The sequence below is a fragment of the Eleutherodactylus coqui genome, chromosome 1 (genome assembly GCF_035609145.1).
Source record: "Eleutherodactylus coqui strain aEleCoq1 chromosome 1, aEleCoq1.hap1, whole genome shotgun sequence".
Classification (NCBI taxonomy): Eukaryota; Metazoa; Chordata; class Amphibia; order Anura; family Eleutherodactylidae; genus Eleutherodactylus; species Eleutherodactylus coqui.
The window spans coordinates 526,672,355-526,692,285 of record NC_089837.1 but is presented as its reverse complement, the minus strand read 5'-3'; the positions used below and the strand labels follow the sequence as shown (position 1 = coordinate 526,692,285).

The following is a 19,931-nucleotide window of genomic DNA, read 5'->3' as shown; positions in this document are numbered from 1 at the left end:
TATTTTTTTTACAATAAAATTTTTCCTTTACAAAGAAAAGCTTATATGTAAAGCCCTTCCCTGAAGAAGAATGCAGGGGGCCGGCAGAACATTGTTTTCAATGGAGCCACAGGCAGAAGCGGCGGCTCCATTGAAAGCACTGCACGCGGCTGCATACACGCGTGCTTTTGCTCGTACCTTGGTGCGGACGTATGTACGCACCTAAATACGCACAAAAACATGCTCGTGTGAATGCACCCTAAGGGTGAAGTCACACGAACGTATATCGGCTCGGTTTTCACGCCGAGCCGATATACGTTGTTCTCATGTGCAGGGGGGGGGGGAGGCTGGAAGAGCCCAGGAGCAGGAACTGAGCTCCCGCCCCCTCCCTGCCTCCTCTCCACTATTTGCAATGAGAGGGGGCGGGACAGGGGCGGGGCTAAGTGCCGCAAATTAGCCCCGCCCCTGTCCCGCCTCTCCCCATTGCAAATAGTGCAGAGGGGTGGAGAGGAGGCAGGGAGGGGGTTGGGAGCTCAGTTCCTGCTCCTGGCTCTTCCAGCCTCCCCCCCCCCCTGCACATGAGAACATCGTATATCGGCTCGGCATTAAAACCGAGCCGATATACGTTCGTGTGACTTCACCCTTAGTGCTATGTTTTTAAACACGCGTTATTTTTTTGTCTTGAACCTCTTCGGGTGATATCGCCTATTTGCTACGGGAGCGACAAAAAATATATATATTTTTTTTTTAAATCGCATTGTGCGCATATTTGATTTTCATATGAATTGTAAAGAAGTATTCGATTAAAACATGTTTTTCACGTGTAATGATGCATTTTTCTCATAAAACGCATTGCAATTGTGAGTAAAATCACGTTTACGAGCGCGGTAACGGTCTGAGTTTCTCGGACCAATATCATGCTCGCTCGTGTAAACATGGTCCAAAATGAGGATATGGTATGTTGGAGCCATCTAGAGGTGGAATAGTATCACTACACCCATCGTTCTGCACCACTGCTCAGTGCTGACAGTTATAACACCAGAATGATGAGAGTTGTAGTACTTTTATTACATATCACATTGCTGTCGCTTTTCCTGTAGAAATTTTTCCTCCATTTTTCCTCCGGTCAGCGATATTTATAACTTTTCACCTTCTTCTCCCACGATCACTTACGTACACAACATTTCCTGGAATAGAAAGAGATGAGGATGATGAGGACGACGTCACTCCTGTCACAGTACTACTGGGTATTGGGAGATCAGTGATGTCACATGACCAGTGGAAACAGTCATCAGGACTGAATACTATAAGGAAGGTTTATGGGTGGCGGTGAGAGCAGGGCTAGAAGGAGGATGGATTGTGGGGGAGGGGGGTATTATTAATGGGGGCACTATAGATGGTGCTATTTTGGGGACCCGATGGCTGTAACTGATGGTACGGGGGACAGGCACGCAACCGCCATAAATTGATATCACTTACTTTTTTTGGTGTCCACATGTGCTATAGGCAGGTGTATACTCGTTGTTGAAACAGGCCGGACGACATTGTCCCATGCCAGAAAAACAAGTGGAGGGATTGATGTAGCCACCGGCTAAAAAACACAATACATTCCATTTAGAGACATAAAACCTGTAAGGCAGTAGACATAAATGTTCATGTCGGGGATGTAGTAAAGATGTAACTGCCCCCCACCATCCCGGCTTGTTGGGGTAATGTGCAGACATGGAGCTAACCGTGGTCCTCACCACCGAGGGGGAATGGCGCAGAGCTGAGCTCAGACTCCGTACCAGCCGCGGTCCGCCCTCTATGGTGATCACATGGAAACATTGCTGTTTACTTCCCACCAGCAGGAGGCAGTATAAGCCCCGCTGTCACCTGATACACAAAGACCCCAACCTGTTACAGACCACCTATTAGGCTGGATGTGCGACCTGAGATTGTTGTGTAGCCCCGCCCCCTCACACTCTCACTGAAGTCAATGGGGTTGCAGTACGACTCACAAGTTACCACGACAAGGGCTGCCACCTTTGTCACAAAAAAATGCCGGCCCAGGAAAAAAAAGAAGAGCCGTGGTTTGGGGTGCGGCTTATCACAACATGTGTTTTTAACTCTTAGTGGCCCAAATAGTAAGTGCCCCCCTTAAGCTATATTTACACAGCCGGAAAAAAAAGTTCTTTACAATTGTGAGGCGCACACTGCTCGCACATTATATTAACCTGTTGTACATAATGGGTTAATTTACACTGGAGCTGTTATTCTCTTGCACTGATTGACAAAGACCCCAAGAGGGTCGAAACGTAGCAGGACTTTGGAGGAATAAATTATTATATTATACCACGCCATTCCTTTGGTGAGAAAGTGGAACACAGGTACATTGGGGTCTCTGGAGGCTCTGACCTCGAAATTGTGGCGTGCATCCCATGGACCTAACAGTCATCTTTGTACTGGCTTAAAAATCCTGAAGTGTGCTGTGAGTCACATTCAGAGTGAAGTCTCAAAAGTAATAGTGCCTCCAATAGCAGCCCTAGTAGTAATAGTGACCCCCACAGTGATCTCAGTAGAAGTAGTGACCCCCACAGTGGCCCCAGTAGTAATAGTGACCCCCCCACAGTGGCCTCAGCAGTAATAGTGACCCTCATAGTGAAAGCCCAGGTTGGGAAGCAGTCATAGCAGCCAGAGCATTCAATAGACTGAGGTTCTCTTCCAGATGCTCCCCCTGTAAACTCAGAGGACCCTGGACTCCATCCTCCCCCCGGCATTTGCATCCTGGTTGCCGCTTGCTGTAATCACATAGTTGCCTGAACTTATCCCCCTGGTGTCTACATTTGTATTCATACTGCACCCAGTGCAGACACCGGGGTGAGGAGCCCAGGGTCCTGTGTGAGCGGGTGTTGTCCAGAACATCAATGCTGGAGGAAGGGGTTCAGGGTTCCCTGTGAGGCATCCAGAATGCAGATGTCTGGGAGAGGAGTCCAGGGTGCTTTGTGAGTACAGCGGATGGTGTCAGAACCTACCTGCTGGCCAGCCGGAGCTCTGCAGTGCAGGTCATTATTTTTCATTGAACTTTAATAGGGGTATAATGAAATTTATACTGACACCGATCTTCTGGTCAGATTACCCACCATGCTGGCGGTTTACTGACCGGGTGGCAACCCTAACCACAATCTGCAGGCTGCAAAAATTCTGCTCCCAAAACAGCATTAAGCTTCATCCCCCTCTACAGCTAGGTGCACACTTGTGTAAAAAACCCTCAGAGGTACTTCCTGGGGCTGCAGCTCAAGAAAGAGGCAGAACGGAAGTAGATCATGAACTTTCTGTTTCTTTTCCAATGACCAGTGTGTTGCTAGTGGCCACCCACCTAACCTCCTTGTTGTGCCCGGGGCACATGCCCCACCTGCTTCTTCTACCCATGTTCCTTCATGTTACCTTCACTGATACATTGTAGCAAACTATCAGGAGAGAGATGTGGCTGATGTGTTTATATCAGAGAGGATTGTGTAGACTGATACAATGTAACAGCTCCTCAGACATGGGTGTTATATACAGCAGTACACTGGTGCCTTGGCTTAACAGTTTAATTCATTCTGTGACGGAGCTTCTAACCCAAATCAATTTTCCCCATTGAAATGAATTGAAACGCCTCCCCAAAACACGGCAATTGTTTTGTTACATGTTCTGCCATTGATTGTAGCGGGGCCGCTGCTGCCGGCAGGCACATTCAAAGCAATAAGATTCCGGCACCCGCACGGTGATTTTCGGAGATGGACTTTAACGCCTTCCAGCTCCAGGATATACATTTGCATCCTGAAGCGTCAGGGTATGTATGTAGAGAGGTCACGGGGTGACCTCTCTGCATACAGAGCGGGCGTCAGCTGTTTACTGCAGCTGACACCCGCAGGCAATCGGCCAATCGCAGCTATTAACCCTTTAAATGCCGCTGTCAGTTCTGACAACGGCATTTAAAGCCCCGGAGCGCTGTTCGGGGGTCCCGTATGGCCGCCCCGCGCTGAGATCGGGGAAGCCATGCAGGTGTCATGGCTGCCGGGGGCCTCTGAAAGGCCCCAGGGCTGCCTGTCAGAATGCAGTATGACGTAATGCTATAGGATTACGTCATTCTGCAGGAGCGATCAAAGTAGCACATATTGTGGTCCCCAAGGGGGACTTAAAAGTAAAGTGAAACAAAGAGCAATAAAGTTTTTTTAATTGTAAAAAAAAAAAAAGTAATAAAAGTTTAAATCACCCCCTTTTTGCCATATCTATAATTAAAAAGTCTAAATATTAAAATAAAAATACATATTTGGTATCGCCGAGTCTGTAAAAGTCTATCAAAGTAATGCTTATTTTTCCCGCACGGTGAATGTCATATGGAAAAAAATAAATAAAGAACGCCAGAAATGCACTTTTCAAGTCACCCTGTCTCCCAGAAAAAAAACGCAATGAAAAGCGATCAAAAAGTTGTATGTATTCCGAATTAGTACTATCGGAAACTACAGGACATCGCGCAAAAAATGAGCCATCGCTGAACTACGTCGACAGAAAAATAAAAAATTTATCACGCGCACAAGAGGACGGCAAAAAATAATTGAAAAAAATTAAATGTCTTTGAAAAAAAAAAAAAAAAAGAGTAGTATAATAAAAAAAAAAAACTATACAAGTTTGGTATCGCAGCAATCGTACCGACCCGTAAAATAAAGTTATCACGTCGTTTTTGTTGCAGTTTGTACGAAGTAGAAACAAGACGCACTAAAAGAGGGTGGGATATTGTTTTTGTTTTTTTTTTCATTTTACTCCACTTAGAATTTTTTTTACGTTTTTCAGTACATTATATGGTACATTAAATCGCACCATTGAAAAATGCAACTCGTCCCGCAAAAAACAACAAGCCCTCATACAGCGACGGATAAATAAAGGAGCTATGATTTTTTTTAAGCGAGGGAGGAAAAAAACGAAAATGGGGGAAAAAAAGGGCCGCGTCATGAAGGGGTTAAATATAAGCTCTTCCCTGAAAATCAGCCCTAGCTGTAGTAAAAAATAAAATATAGATATATCCTCAACTGTCAGCCGCTGCCGGGGCTCAGGCGCGTCTAGCCACTTGTTCTCCCTGCACTGCTCTGAAATTCTTTCAGCAGGCGGGGATTTTAAATCCCCGCCTGCTGAAAGGGCTGCGTCTGATTGGCTGAGTCCCTGCAGTGGTGGACAGGTGAGTATATATATATTTTTTACTACAGCTAGGGATGATTTTCAGGGAAGGGTTTATATTTAAAGCCCTTCCCCAAAAATCACTGCAGGGTTGCCCGCAGGCCATTGCTTTCAATGGGGTCCCTGGCAGCTGCACAGAGCAGGGACGTCACTGATCTCCGGTGGAATGCGGAAGCAGGCTCGTAACCTGAGTTTTTGCTCTTAAATCAGAGCAAAAATTCGGGGGTGAGTCTGTTCACAACTCAAGAAGCTTGCAAGCCAAGGGAAGACTGTATATACACGTCTCATGTGTCAGTCAGCACTTGTACATATATATCCATATGTCTGATCTGTGCTGGTGACAGTTGTTCTTCCACTACCCATGGGTGGCGTCATCCAGCTTTCTGAAGACCCTGACTGACCTAAACATCAGCGGGTCAGAGATATCCCACCCAGACATACCAGGAATGGGTGATTGGTGGGAGTACAACAACTGGGACCCCCATCAATCCCCAAAGGGGGTCCTAGTCCCAATCCTCTGCAGAGGGTGTCAGAGAGAGATGCAAGTTCAGTTTCAGCTCACCTCAAAAAATTGTAAGGTCTCAGATCCTCACATTGGGTCATATTTACACTTGTGAGCGCGACGTCGGTCCCACTGCGATTGTGATGCGTTTTGTGCTGCACTTGCAGTTTTCACACGCATGAAAATTGCATGTTATTTCAATAGTAAAAATTAAAGAAGAAATATGCGCCCGCATGTGTTGGGTTGGAACGCCCCCCGGAGGATCATTCATGTAAATACAGCCTTGTACTCAGTGATGCAAGGGAAAGGCTTGCCATGAAATTTAAGAACAATCCATGTGAGAGCCGGGTTCAGCAAGGAGGTCCAGCTGGCCTCTCCTGACTCGGGTCACACGTGGGCTGTCATAGGGTGCCAGGAGAATGTGGTTGGCAAAAATCCACCAACGAGGACCCCCACCACCCCAAGTCCATAAACAACAGAAACAGAAACCTTTCCATTTGTTTTCCCTTGTTATGAAACCCCATTGATCCATTTATTTCCGTAAACCCTGAACGGAGACCCAACGCAGGCGTGACCTATGGGGGGCGCCGGTGACACTTACAGCTGAGGCTCCAGGTGGCAGCGAGGAGGAGCAGGAGACACAGGCTGAGACGTCTCATGATGGGTTCAGTCCTTCTCTTCTTCTGATGGCAGCGTTATATGCCTTCACCTGGATGCTACACCTCAATATATACTATTGGGGGGGGGGGGGGGGGGGGACTCATCACTCAGGAAGAGCCGACCCCTCCCAGCGGAGGTGTAACTATAGGAGGTGCAGAGGAAGCATCACACCTGGGTTCAGCTGCCTGAAGGGGGCGCTCTGACATAGAAGAAGACACCAGTAATGTAAATGGCATCTTGTCGGCTCCAAAGTTTCAAGTTACGTTTTTGTCTTCCAAATATAAAAAGGGTTAAATCACCTAAAATCTCCTAATCCAGAAGGTAAATTCATTAGAGGAGGATGATGGGATCCTGAGAGACGGACGAGGAGAACAAGATCGCCGAGTGCTGCAGACCGAGTCCAGGGGCAATGCCCTACAGCAGCGAGGAGATGCGGAGGGACATGAGATTGGCGCACTGATATGCAGCAACTAGCGACTACAGAGCAGTTTCTCGCTCAGCGCCCTGTGGGGTCCCAACTGCAGATCCAGCCATAAACTGATGATAATCGTTACGTGTAAAAGCCCCTTACGGGCGCTGTAACGTGGGCGTATGTGTATTTGTGCTTTTAATGAGTAGGTGTTTCGCTTTTGCATGTGATCAGTATATTTGCGGTACATTTTACCTGCACAGAAATACCCGCACCGATGTTCTCAGCCAATGAAATGGCCAATTAATTTAACCCCTTAATGCTGCAGCATTGGGGTATGTACGAAGGGAGATCACTGGTCGATTTTGCTCCATACAACACGGGTGCCGGCTGATTCTTACAGTGGACACCCGTACACTACAGCTCCGATAAATGCCGCAGTCAGAATTGCCCCAACTGAAATGCCCCAACCGATATTCCGGGGTCCCACACTGCCCACCACAATGAGATCGTAGGGTGCTGTGTGGTTGTCATGGCAGCCTGAAAGACCCCAGGGCCACCATTACACAGGGACGCATTACACCATTATGCATTACATCATATGGTAGGAGCGATCAAAGCAGTGAAGGTTCTTGTCCTCTATGGGGACTGAAAAAAGGAAAAATAAGATTAAAAAAGTTTTACTAATTATTAAAACAACTAAAAAGTAATAGAAGTCAAAAAACTCCTTTGCCACATTTAGAATAAAATAATCTAAATAATAAAACAAAAATACATATTTGGCATCGCTGCGTCCGTAAAAGTCCAATCTATCAAAATAATGCATTATTTACCACTAGAGATGAGCGAGTATTGTCTTTTTCCAGTACCTGCCCACTCGTGAGAAAAGATTGGGGTGCCGGCGGGGGGTGGCAGGGAAGAGCAGGGAGGAACGGGGGGGGGGTAGAGATCTCTCTTGTTTTTTGCGGGCCGAGTTGTATTTTTCAATGGTGCGATTTAATGTACCACATAATGTACTGAAAAGCTTTTAAAAAATTCTAAGTGGAGTAAAATGAAAAAACAACGACATTCCGTCATTTTTCAGTGCGTCTTGTTACTACGGCGCACAAACTGCAACAAAAACGACACAATAACTTTATTCTGTGGGTCAGTACGATTACTATGATACCAAACGTGTATAGTTTTGTTTTTTACTATACTACTCTTTTTAAAATATTTTTACAGTTATTTTCCGCCGACATTTTCTGCGCGCAATAACTTTTTTTATTTTTTCGTGGACGTGGTTGAACAAAGGCACATTTTTTGCAGGATGTCCGGTAATGCTATAGCATTACGTCATACAGCTTTTTGACAGGTAGTCTATCAAGCCACCCCACGGGAATGGCTTGATAGGCAGTATCCTAAGGCAGCCCTGGAGCCTTTCAGAAGGTCCTTGGCTGCCATGACACCAGCACGGCTGCCCCAGATCTCAGTGCAGGGGTGTGTGATTTTAATGCTGCTGTCAGAATTGACAGCAGCATTTAAAGTGTTAATAGCTGCAATCGGCCGCGTGACCAATTGCAGCTATTGCCCGCGGGTATTAGCTGTAATAAACAGCTGACGCCCTCGCTGTATGAAGAAAGGTCACCCCGCGACCTCTCTTTATACATACCCCGACGCTCCAGGACATAAATGTACATCATGGACCTGGTAGGGGTTAAAGATTTCAACAGGGATCCCATCAGGTGTAGGTGAAGGTGCTATTAGAAGACAAGCATGACTCTGAATGCAAGACGGGAGGGGTGTCATCACTCCTTAAGGAAAGCACCATTAATGCTCCTCTGGGAAATATATGCAAATAAAGAAGATGGAACAATACCTCTGCAGCGCCACCTATTGGATGGCAGAATTCCTGCGATCTTTCTGGCTTGGTTTTTAATCCCCACAAATCTCCCACAACAGCAAACAGTGATAAAACAAAACAGAATTAAAAATACATGAAACACTGTCCCTATATAACTTAACACAGAGCAGGGACCTTCTTGAAAGTAGGGCAATCGTTCCGATAAGGACGGCTCTGACCGTGTACCTCAGTCCCTAGTTGACCCTATGTGGAAAAGGGGAATAACCCAAGAAACCAAAATTAGGAAAGCAAACAAGCGCAGTACTTAGCTCTGAGATGCACAAGTAACTGAGAGACCCAGGACCAAGCTCTGACAGCTAGTCCAGCCAGTGAGAGACTGAAAATTCAACAGCAATTCATCTCAGTATCAGGCCAAGCTAAATAGCCCTGAAAATTACCCACAGGTGTGACTAAGCCTGTCTCATCTAATACCACACACACCTGAGCCAGAAGATGTAGAAACATCTCCAAAACCTGCACCAGACTATCAGGAAGGCAGCAATTCCAGAACCGTAACAACAGGCAGTTCATGAATGAGCAAGGTGCTTCAACCCTGGCGGGGTCAAAATGGTAAAAAGAATAGAGATGAGCGAGCACCAAAATGCTCGGGTGCTCGTTACTCGGAACAAACTTTTCGCGATGCTCGAGGGTTCGTTTCGAATAACGAACCCCATTGAAGTCAATGGGCGACCCGAGCATTTTTGTATTTCGCCGATGCTCGCTAAGGTTTTCATGTGTGAAAATCTGGGCAATTCAAGAAAGTGATGGAAACGACACAGCAACGGATAGGGCAGGCGAGGGGCTACATGTTGGGCTGCATCTCAAGTTCACAGGTCCCACTATTAAGCCACAATAGCGGCAAGAGTGGGGCCCCCCACCTCCCAAAAACTTTTACTTCTGAAAAGCCCTCATTAGCATGGCATACCTTAGCTAAGCACCACACTACCTCCAACAAAGCACAATCACTGCCTGCATGACACTCCGCTGCCACTTCTCCTGTGTTACATGCTGCCCAACCGCCCCCCCTCCCCCCCACAGTGCACACCAAAGTGTCCCTGCGCAGCCTTCAGCTGCCCTAATGCCTCACCACCCTCATGTCTATTTAGAAGTGCGTCTGCCATGAGGAGGAACCGCAGGCACACACTGCAGAGGTTGGCACGGCTAGGCAGCGACCCTCTTTAAAAGGGGCTGGGCGATAGCCCACAATGCTGTACAGAAGCAATGACAAATAGAATCCTGTGCCACCGCCATCAGGAGCTGCACACGTGGGCATAGCAATGGGGAACCTATGTGCCACACAGTATTCATTCTGTCAAGGTGTCTGCATGCCCCAGTCAGACCGGGCTTTTTAATTCATAGACACAGGCAGGTACAACTCCCTATTGTGAAGTCCCTGTCGACCAACAGCTTGGGTGGCTTCCTGGAACCCACCGGCGATACATAAAAATATCCCATTGCATTGCCCAACACAGCTGAGGTAGTAATGTCGTGCGTAATACAGGTGGGCTTCGGCCCACACTGCATGCCCCAGTCAGACTGGGGTTCTTTACAAGTGGACACAGATGCATTTATAATTCCCTGTGGACCCACAGCATGGGTGGGTGCCAGGAAGCCACCGGCGGTACATAGAAATATCCCATTGCATTGCCCAACACAGCTGAGGTAGTAATGTCGTGCTTAATGCAGGTGGGCTTCGGCCCACACTGCATGCCCCAGTCAGACTGGGGTTCTTTACAAGTGGACAGATGTAGGTTAAACTCCGTGTGCACCTACAGCATGGGTGGCTCCCTGGAACCCACCGGCGATACACAGAAATATCCCATTGCAGTGCCCAACACAGCGGATGTAACGTCAGCTGTAATGCAGGTGGGCTAAAAATTAATTTGATTACACTGTAGGCGAGGGCCCACAAAAATTGCTGTATCAACAGTACTAATGTACATCAGAAAAATTGGCCATGGCCAACCAAGAGGGCAGGTGAAACCCATTAATCGCTTTGGTTAATGTGGCTTAAGTGGTAACTAGGCCTGGAGGCAGCCCAGTTTAACGAAAAATTGGTTCAAGTTAAAGTTTCAACGCTTTTAAGAGCATTGAAACATATAAAAATTGTTTAGAAAAATTATTTGAGTGAGCCTTGTGGGCCTAAGAAAAATTGCCCGTTCAGCGTGATTACGTGAGGTTTCAGGAGGAGGAGCAGGAGGAGAAGGAGGAGGAATATTAGACACAGATTGATGAAGCAGAAATGTCCCCGTTTTGGATGGTGAGAGAGAACATAGCTTCCATCCGCGGGTGCAGCCTACGTATCGCTAATGTCCGCTGGTGGAGAAGAGAAGTCTGGGGAAATCCAGCCTTTGTTCATCTTGATGAGTGTTAGCCTGTCGGCACTGTCGGTTGACAGGTGGGTACGCTTATCTGTGATGATTCCCCCAGCCACACTAAACACACTCTCTGACAAGACGCTAGCCGCAGGACAAGCAAGCACCTCCAGGGCATACAGCGCTAGTTCAGGCCACGTGTCCAGCTTCGACACCCAGTAGTTGTAGGGGGCAGAGGCGTCACGGAGGACGGTCGTGCGATCGGCTATGTACTCCCTCACCATCCTTTTACAGTGCTCCCGCCAACTCAGCCTTGACTGGGGAGCGGTGACACAGTCTTGCTGGGGAGCCATAAAGCTGGCAAAGGCCTTGGAGAATGTTCCCCTGCCTGCGCTGTACATGCTGCATGATCTCTGCGCCTCCCCTGCTACCTGGCCCTCGGAACTGCGCCTTCTGCCACTAGCGCTGTCGGATGGGAAGTTTACCATCAGTTTGTCCACCAGCGCCCTGTGGTATAGCATCATTCTCGAACCCCTTTCCTCTTCGGGAATGAGAGTGCAAAGGCTCTCCTTATACCGTGGATCGAGCAGTGTGTACACCCAGTAATCCGTAGTGGCCAGAATGCGTGTAACGCGAGGGTCACGAGAAAGGCATCCTAACATGAAGTCAGCCATGTGTGCCAGGGTACCTGTACGCAACACATGGCTGTCCTCACTAGGAAGATCACTTTCAGGATCCTCCTCCTCCTCCTCTTCCTCCTCCTCCTCAGGCCATACACGCTGAAAGGATGACAGCCCAGCAGCATGTGTACCCTCACCAGTGGGCCAAGCTGTCTCTTCCCCCTCCTCCTCATCCTCCTCATGCTCCTCCTCCTCCTCCTCAACGCACTGAGATATAGACAGGCGGGTGCTCTGACTATCCAGCGACATACTGTCTTCCCCCGCTCCGTTTCCGAGCGCAAAGCGTCTGCCTTTATGCTTTGCAGGGAACTTCTCAAGATGCATAGCAGAGGAATGGTTGACGCTAATGATTGCAGCATCGCCGCTCACCACCTGGGTAGACTCCTCAAAGTTTCCAAGGACCTGGCAGATGTCTGCCAACCAGGCCCACTCTTCTGTAAAGAATTGAGGAGGCTGACTCCCACTGCGCCGCCCATGTTGGAGTTGGTATTCCACAATAGCTCTACGCTGCTCATAGAGTCTGGCCAACATGTGGAGCGTAGAGTTCCACTGTGTGGGCATGTCGCACAGCAGTCGGTGCACTGGCAGATTAAACCGATGTTGCAGGGTCCGCAGGGTGGCAGCGTGCGTGTGGGATTTGCGGAAATGTGCGCAGAGCTGGCGCACCTTTCCGAGCAGGTATGACAAGTGGGGGTAGCTTTTCAGAAAGCGCTGAACCACCAAATTAAACACATGGGCCAGGCATGGCACGTGCGTGAGGCTGCCGAGCTGCAGAGCCGCCACCAGGTTACGGCCGTTGTCACACGACCATGCCCGGTTGGAGGCTCAGCGGCGCAAGCCAGCGGTCGGTCTGCTCTGTCAGACCCTGCAGCAGTTCGTGGGCCGTGTGCCTCTTCTCTCCTAAGCTGAGTAGTTTCAGCACGGCCTGCTGACGCTTGCCCACCGCTGTGCTGCCACGCCGCGTGACACCGACTGCTGGCGACGTGCTGCTGACACATCTTGATTGCGAGACAGAGGTTGCGTTGAAGGAGGAGGAGGAGGAAGGTGCTTTAGTGGAGGAAGCATACACCGCCGCAGATACCACCACCGAGCTGTGGCCCGCAATTCTGGGGGTGGGTAGGACGTGAGCGGTCCCAGGCTCTGACTCTGTCCCAGCCTCCACTAAATTCACCCAATGTGCCGTCAGGGAGATATAGGGGCCTGCCCGCCTGTGCTTGTCCACGTGTCCGTTGTTAAGTGGACCTTGGCAGTAACCGCATTGGTGAGGGCGCGTACAATGTTGCGGGAGACGTGGTCGTGCAGGGCTGGGACGGCACATCGGGAAAAGTAGTGGCGACTGGGAACCGAGTAGCGCGGGGCCGCCGCCGCCATCATGCTTTTGAAAGCCTCCGTTTCCACGAGCCTATACGGCAGCATCTCCAGGCTGATCAATTTTGCAATGTGCACGTTTAACGCTTGAGCGTGCGGGTGCGTGGCGTCGTACTTGCGCTTGCGCTCAAACTGTGGCACTAGCGACGTCTGGACGCTGCGCTGAGAGACATTGCTGGATGGGGCCGAGGACAGCGGAGGTGAGGGTGTGGGTGCAGGCCAGGAGACGGTACTGCCTGTGTCCTCAGAGGGGGGTTGGATCTCAGTGGCAGGTTGGGGCACAGGGGGAGAGGCAGTGGTGCAAACCGGAGGCGGTGAACGGGCATCGTCCCACCTTGTGGGGTGCTTGGCCATCATATGCCTGCGCATGCTGTTGGTGGTGCCTCCCCAGCTGATCTTGGCGCGACAAAGGTTGCACACCACTGTTCGTCGGTCTTCAAGCGTCTCTGTGAAAAACTGCCACACCGTAGAGCACCTTGACCTGTGCAGGGTGGCATGGCGCGAGGGGGCGCTTTGGGAAACAGTTGGTGGATTATTCGGTCTGGCCCTGCCTCTACCCCTGGCCACCGCACTGGCTCGGCCTGTGCCCACACCCTCACTTGGCCCTCCGCGTCCTCGGCTGCGTCCACGTCCTCTAGGCCTACCCCTACCCCTCAGCATGCTGTATTACCAGTGATTTGATTTCCCAGGCAGGAAATAAATTGGCGCAAGCCTGCAGGTCAAATATAATTTTTTCGCTTTTTTGCAAAGGGAAGGCCCCACTGCGTATATTCAATGAACAATACGTTTAATAACTGTGGTGTGGCCCTGAAAAAGTGTCACACAACTTTAGTGTAGCAGAGTTATTAACTCTGGCAGAGCAGGTATTTGCCAGTCAGGAAAGACAATGGCGCAAGCCTGCAGTAAACCGTAGCTGGTTGCGTCTGATTTTTGTACGTTGTCCACGCAGCACACACGTACACGGAGACCTTAGGACTGACACAGGCAGGCCAAATATAATTTATTTTCCTTTTTTGTAAAGGGAAGGACCCACTGCGTATATTCTATGAATAATAACTGTGTTGTGGCCCTGCCTACACAATTCTGTCCCTGTAGTATCAATGGAGGGTGCAATGCTCTGCACAGACGATTTTTAGAAAGAAAAAAAATATGCAACACTGCTAACAGCAGCCTGCACAGTACTGCACACGCTTAGATTTGGCCCTAGAAAGGACTGTTGAGGTTCTTGAAGGCTACACTCACTCCTAACACTCTCCCTGCCTATGCAGCACTTCTGTCCCTAATGCCGGGTGCAATGCTCTGCACTGCCGATTTTGAGAAAAAAAAAAAAAAAACACTGCTAGCAGCAGCCTGGACACAGGTAGATGTGGCCCTAAGAAGGACCTTTGGGGTTCTTGAAGCCTACACTAACTCCTAACGCTCTCCCTACAGCAGCTCAGGCACCAGCAGCACTGTCCCTCAGCTAAGTCACAAGGCATGTGTGGCGAGCCGCGGGAGGGGCCGACTTTTATACTCGGGTGACATCTGATCTCCCCAGCCACTCACAGCAGGGGGGTGGTATAGGGCTTGAACGTCACAGGGGGAAGTTGTAATGCCTTCCCTGTCTTTCTATTGGCCAGAAAAGCGCGCTAACGTCTCAGAGAGGAAACTGAAAGTAACCAGAACACCGCGTGGTACTCGTTACGAGTAACGAGCATCCCGAACACCCTAATATTCGCACGAATATCAAGCTCGGACGAGTACGCTCGCTCATCTCTAAAAAAGAACAATAGTTTTTGTCAAAGGGGTGTATGTGGTGGTGTAGTTATAGAGTGACCAATAGAGTGCTCCAAAGTGGTCATTCCACTGGTTAAAGAGAGAGAAAACCTGTGTGGGTGTGGCAGGAAAGAAAGTAAAAGTCTTGGTTCCTGCCACATTCAGGAGGTTGTTATGGAGGCTAGAGGAGACTGCCCTCTCTGAGATGAGGGCCTGTGAGATCCCACAGAGGAGTATGTTTGCTGCCATGAAATGGTCTGCAGAGAACTCTTGAATGGATTGCTGGTGATTCTTTCCTGTCATTGAAAATAAACAGACTTGCTCTGACTTTCACCACAATCTGGCCTGTGTGGGTTTTCTAAGTGCTGCCAACTGTGTCAGAATAGATGATGTCGGTCCTGAGTGAGTAACAATCCCCAGATGGTCACAGTGGTAATAGGAATGTTGCAAAGGACTTCATAATAAGTCCTTCAGATAAATCCTCTATTTTAGAGATGCCCATAGTGAGCCAAATGCCAAGGTTTATATCTGGGATCAGTAATTGCATCACTTTCCAGGGGCATTTATAAGATTTGAAGGGGCAAATTAGTTAGTTGAGCAGTAAGGCCGCCTGCAGACGAGCGGAAATCCCGCCGCGGGATTTCCCGCGGGATTTCCGCCGCTGAAAGTCTGCATAGGAGTGCATTACAATACGCACTCCTATGCAGACGGCCGCGGTTTGGCCGCGCGAAATCTCGCGCGGCAAACAAACCGCAGCATGTCCTAATTTTCTGCGGGGCACGCACTCACCCGGCCGCCGGCTCCGGTCTGCGCATGCGCCGGCTGCGCGGCAGCCGGCACATGAAAGAGCCGGGGCCGCCAGGCGCGGGTGAGTACGCGCTCGTCCCTGCAGGCGCTCGGGTCGGATCGCGCGGCGAGAATTCTCGCTGCCGGATCCGACCCGCTCGTCTGCAGGCGGCCTAATAGTAGGGAAAACCACTGTGCCAATCAACTGGTTTGACTTTGGGCTAATCCTAAGGGCATTCTCCTGACAGTCCCCGGTATGCACCCTTTAACCCCTATAGAGGGATCTGGACTCCGCAGCTGAGAACCTGAGCAGGCTGCTACCAGTTATCATTTGCAAATAAGGGAGATGGAATAAATCCTCCACAGTGCCACCTATTGAAAGGCAGCATTCCTTCGAGTCAAAGTGGGACTTTTTATACAAGTCTTGTTACAATGACTGGGAATCAAAAGCAAAGCCAGACTCCATGTACATACAGCTGTTTCCGGGTTATTGCCCATCATCAGTGTACAGTAGGAGTCTGGCTTTTGCTAGTGAGAGGTGGCACTGTGGAGGATTTATTCCATCTCCCTTATTTGCATATTACCCAGAGGAGCGTGCGTGGCCATTTGAGTCTCCTCACTTAGTTTATAGTATATAGTTGCTCTCCCTAAGGAGAAAAGAGCGTTTCTGACCAGTTGTCATTTGTGACACTACCATGCCGTCCTCTATGGCGTGATGCGCAATAGTAATTTTTTTTAAACAGGGGCACCCTAGCCCACTCTGGGAGGGATGGCGGTATAATACTTTGGATTGCACTCTTACTCTCCTGTTACACCAAATGTAGCGCAGCAGCAAATTGTATATTCTATGTAGAGTAGCATTAGGTACTTGTGAACATTCGAGTTGTGAACTTCGCAAGATGCAAACTATCTGTCCTGCACAGTATGATGCTATGGCATTACGTCATACTGTGCAGGGACCGGGCAGGCTTCTATCAAGCCTATCCGGTCAGATCGCGGGACGCTGTGCGGTTGCTAGGCAGCCGGAAGCATTCTGAAGGTCCCAGGGCTGCTTATGCAGAGCGCCTATCAAGCCGTGCGTGTGTTGGGCACTCTGCATAGGCAGCCCCGGGGCCTTTCAGAATGCTACCGGCTGCCTATCAACTGTACAGCATCCCAAGATCTTTCCGTGGGACACTGTATGGGCCCCCTGAACATTGGGAGCCGGCTGTTTCTTACAGCGGACACTTGGTGGCAGCAGTTCCGACAAGTCTATTCTGACAGCGGCATTTAAAGTGTTAACAGTCCCGATGAGCGGCGCGGCTTGTTGGAACTGCTGACGCCAGGTGCAAGTACAGTTGGACCCGACGTTGTATGGAGCGGGATCCACCCGCGATCCTCCAGACAAATAAATGTACTTGTGAACAGACTCCTGGCATGGATCATGTTCACAAGTAGGGGATCATCTGTATAACCCCAGGGAGGGCGCGGAATAAATACAAACTTACATCTTACCATAGCAATATGGCCGTCCAGGAAGTCTGCAATTTAGCATAACTTTGAATATCTCTTTCTATACTGGACAATACAATTTTGTAATGATTAGGTCGCAGTTGATTAGTAGGAAATGTTACAGTAACACCTAAGTAGGGATTTGTCCGTCTGCCCATTGGTGAGGATATAATGATTGTAATTTTTACAAACTCCCATTGATTTTGCAGCAGCTAACCAGACTGGATGTCTCTATAATTTCTGATAATGGGCTAAGAGAAGATTCTGGGGATGTCAGACTAAGAATTACATCATCCGCAGCGTTCAATATTACCCATTGTGATACCAGAAATACCTGCAGATGAACGAATCATATGGGCGAAGGGTTCCATCACCAGGGCAAATATTGTCAGTGACAGCGGGCAGCCGTGTCTGGTTCCACTGGAAATATGAATGATTTAGAGATGAAGTAGTGCATGCCTGAGCTGAAGGGAAGGAGTACCAGGCCATCACAGAGGAGGGCAAATGACTTCCAAAACCAAGTTTAGGGGGCACTTCTTTAAGATATCCCCAATACATACAATCAAACATCTTCTCCAAATCCAAAGTGAGGAGCAGAGAGGGGGAATCCCGGTCACAAGCTGCAGAGATGATATTAAGGAATCAAACCTGATCTTTGTCAATTAGGTTGGGCAGGATCATTGATCTGTTTGCAAATATCTTAGTATATAGTTTAGAGCTGTGATTAAAGGGAAATTGGTCTAAAATTGGGAGCAGAATCAGCAGACTCGCCTGGTTTTGGTAATGAGAGCTCTCAACATTTCTGGTGGGGTATGCCCCCTAATGGCTATGTCATTAATACTCTAGTAAGATAAGGGACAAAAATGAACCTCTGAGTCTTGTAATACTCGTTAGTGAAGCCATCAGGTCCAGGAGACATGTGAGACTTGAGGGTTTTATTACTGCTAGAACCTTGAGATACAGCGCCCAACTCTGTGGAGGACAAAGTGGGTAACTGCAGGTTATCTAGAAAAGAGGATATTTCATTATCCTTGGGCTGGGTGATTGAGCAGTCTTCCTCTAAGTTATATAGAGATTTGTAGTAGTTCGCCAATACCTCAGCAATGCCTTGGGGGTCGTATACCTTACCACCCTGAGTGCCATAAAGGAAGGGCATGCACATCCTGGCTATATGGGCTTTGGCTTGTTTTGCTATTGTAGATCCCGGCTTATTGCCTTGCCAATAGTAGGTCAGTTTTAATTCCCCTAAAGCTACATAGTGTACATGGACATGGCGCTCCTGAGGTTGCTGATGTAAGGCGGATATCTCTTTAGCTCCATCTGAGGAGTAAGATGCTTTGTGCGGTCGGTGTAATGTGCGCAGTTGTGTTTGCAGGGAGAGCAGTAAGGTGTTTGTACTTCTATCACGGGACGCCTGTTTGATGAAAGGACCTTATGCACACATCACTGAGTCGGGTCAGAAACCTCACCATTGTCATTAAGGTCAGAGTAATGGGATGCATATCCTGGGTGATGTAATATATAGTTATTGCACTGGGTGGCTGATGGAATTGTTCTTGAAGTGACATGGCTACTGGAGCGTGGTCTGACCAGGATGTGGCGCCTATTGTTGTAGAGGTGACATATTGTATAAGGCTTTGGTCTATGAGAATAAAATCAGTTCTACTATATACCTTATGAGGATGTGAAGAAAGGTAGAATCGCGCTCAGTTGTGTGCTGTAAACAGGAGATTGTTGTTTAGTTGGGAAACAATAGGAATTGGTTGATTTGCAATCTTAGTAGTAGATGACAAATCCACTGAAGGCCACAGAGCTTTTTGAAGTGACCCAAAAGACCAACTTTAACTTCATCTATAATTTTTAAATTAATGTATGCTGCTTAGAGTCAGGGGCATATATTGAGGCTAAGATATACTTGGTGTAACTGATAGAGCAGATCACTACGGCATAACGTCCATTGTCATCCATGATCGCTTTATAAATAGAAAATACAATAGTATCCTTGACAGCTATAGATACTATAGGAAAAAAATATGTGGAAACGGCTTGTGTGTTAGTCTGAATGCATCTTCTTTGTTTAAATGAGTTTCCTGGATCCATAATATGTCCGTGCCAGTTATACCGGCCTCACTTTGCACCATTGATGGTTTAAAGGGTGAGATTAGACCCTTGGCATTTAGCAACAATATTCTAAATGCCATAATGTTGAAAAGTTAGGTGTGTTCACTCAGGGGGGGCCTGAAGGGCCCAGGAGATTAATCTCCATTATGTGTGGCCCCCCAGCTCCCCCATCACAATGCAACCACAACTTCACATGGAAATGAATCCCAGACCAATCAACACAAGGTAACAGTATGAACTTCTTATACTAAACAGTATGCTTGGAAGCATGGGCCTGTATGGCCAACATAGCTAACATAGTTCTAGTGGAGGACTGGATTTTCCAGTTACCGGTCATTTGCATACCAGGTATGTCTAATGTAGGAGATAGACACCCCAGTAAGTAGTCCCCAACCTTGGAAGGGTTGTTATGCAGAGAGCTGTGCTAATTGGCCAGAGAAAGTTCTTTAGGCGTCGTCTGCCATAAGAGACTGTGGACCAGTCTTCCTGAAGAGATGGAGAATTCCTCTTTCCAGTAAAGTCGAGCTGCCCAGGAGAGTCCTATGGGAGAATATTCCCTTCTTTACAACATTAGGGAAAGACTTCCCGTTTATTGTTTGTCAGTTTGTTCTGGCCGCCGCACTGTGAGCAAGTATTGTGCCCGTCTGCAGTTGTTGGTCCAGCACCCCCTCTGCAGACGTAACAGGATACGATCACTCTGATATATTCTGTAAGCCTACTAAACTGAACTCCATTCTACACGCCAGACCCTCACATCATGAGGCATCATATCTACAAGATTACG

At 48.5% G+C, this 19,931-nt stretch overlaps 1 long non-coding RNA gene across 1 annotated transcript; it reads right to left on the bottom strand.

Annotated features, from left to right (window-relative positions):
- Positions 1–1,077: 1,077 nt before the first annotated feature.
- Positions 1,078–19,549, bottom strand: LOC136615096 (uncharacterized). Its single transcript, XR_010790973.1, has 3 exons — positions 19,478–19,549; positions 1,459–1,570; positions 1,078–1,166 (listed from the first exon to the last, which is right to left on the bottom strand). It is a non-coding gene; the product is annotated as an uncharacterized lncRNA (long non-coding RNA).
- Between the last annotated feature and the right edge of the window lie 382 nt (positions 19,550–19,931).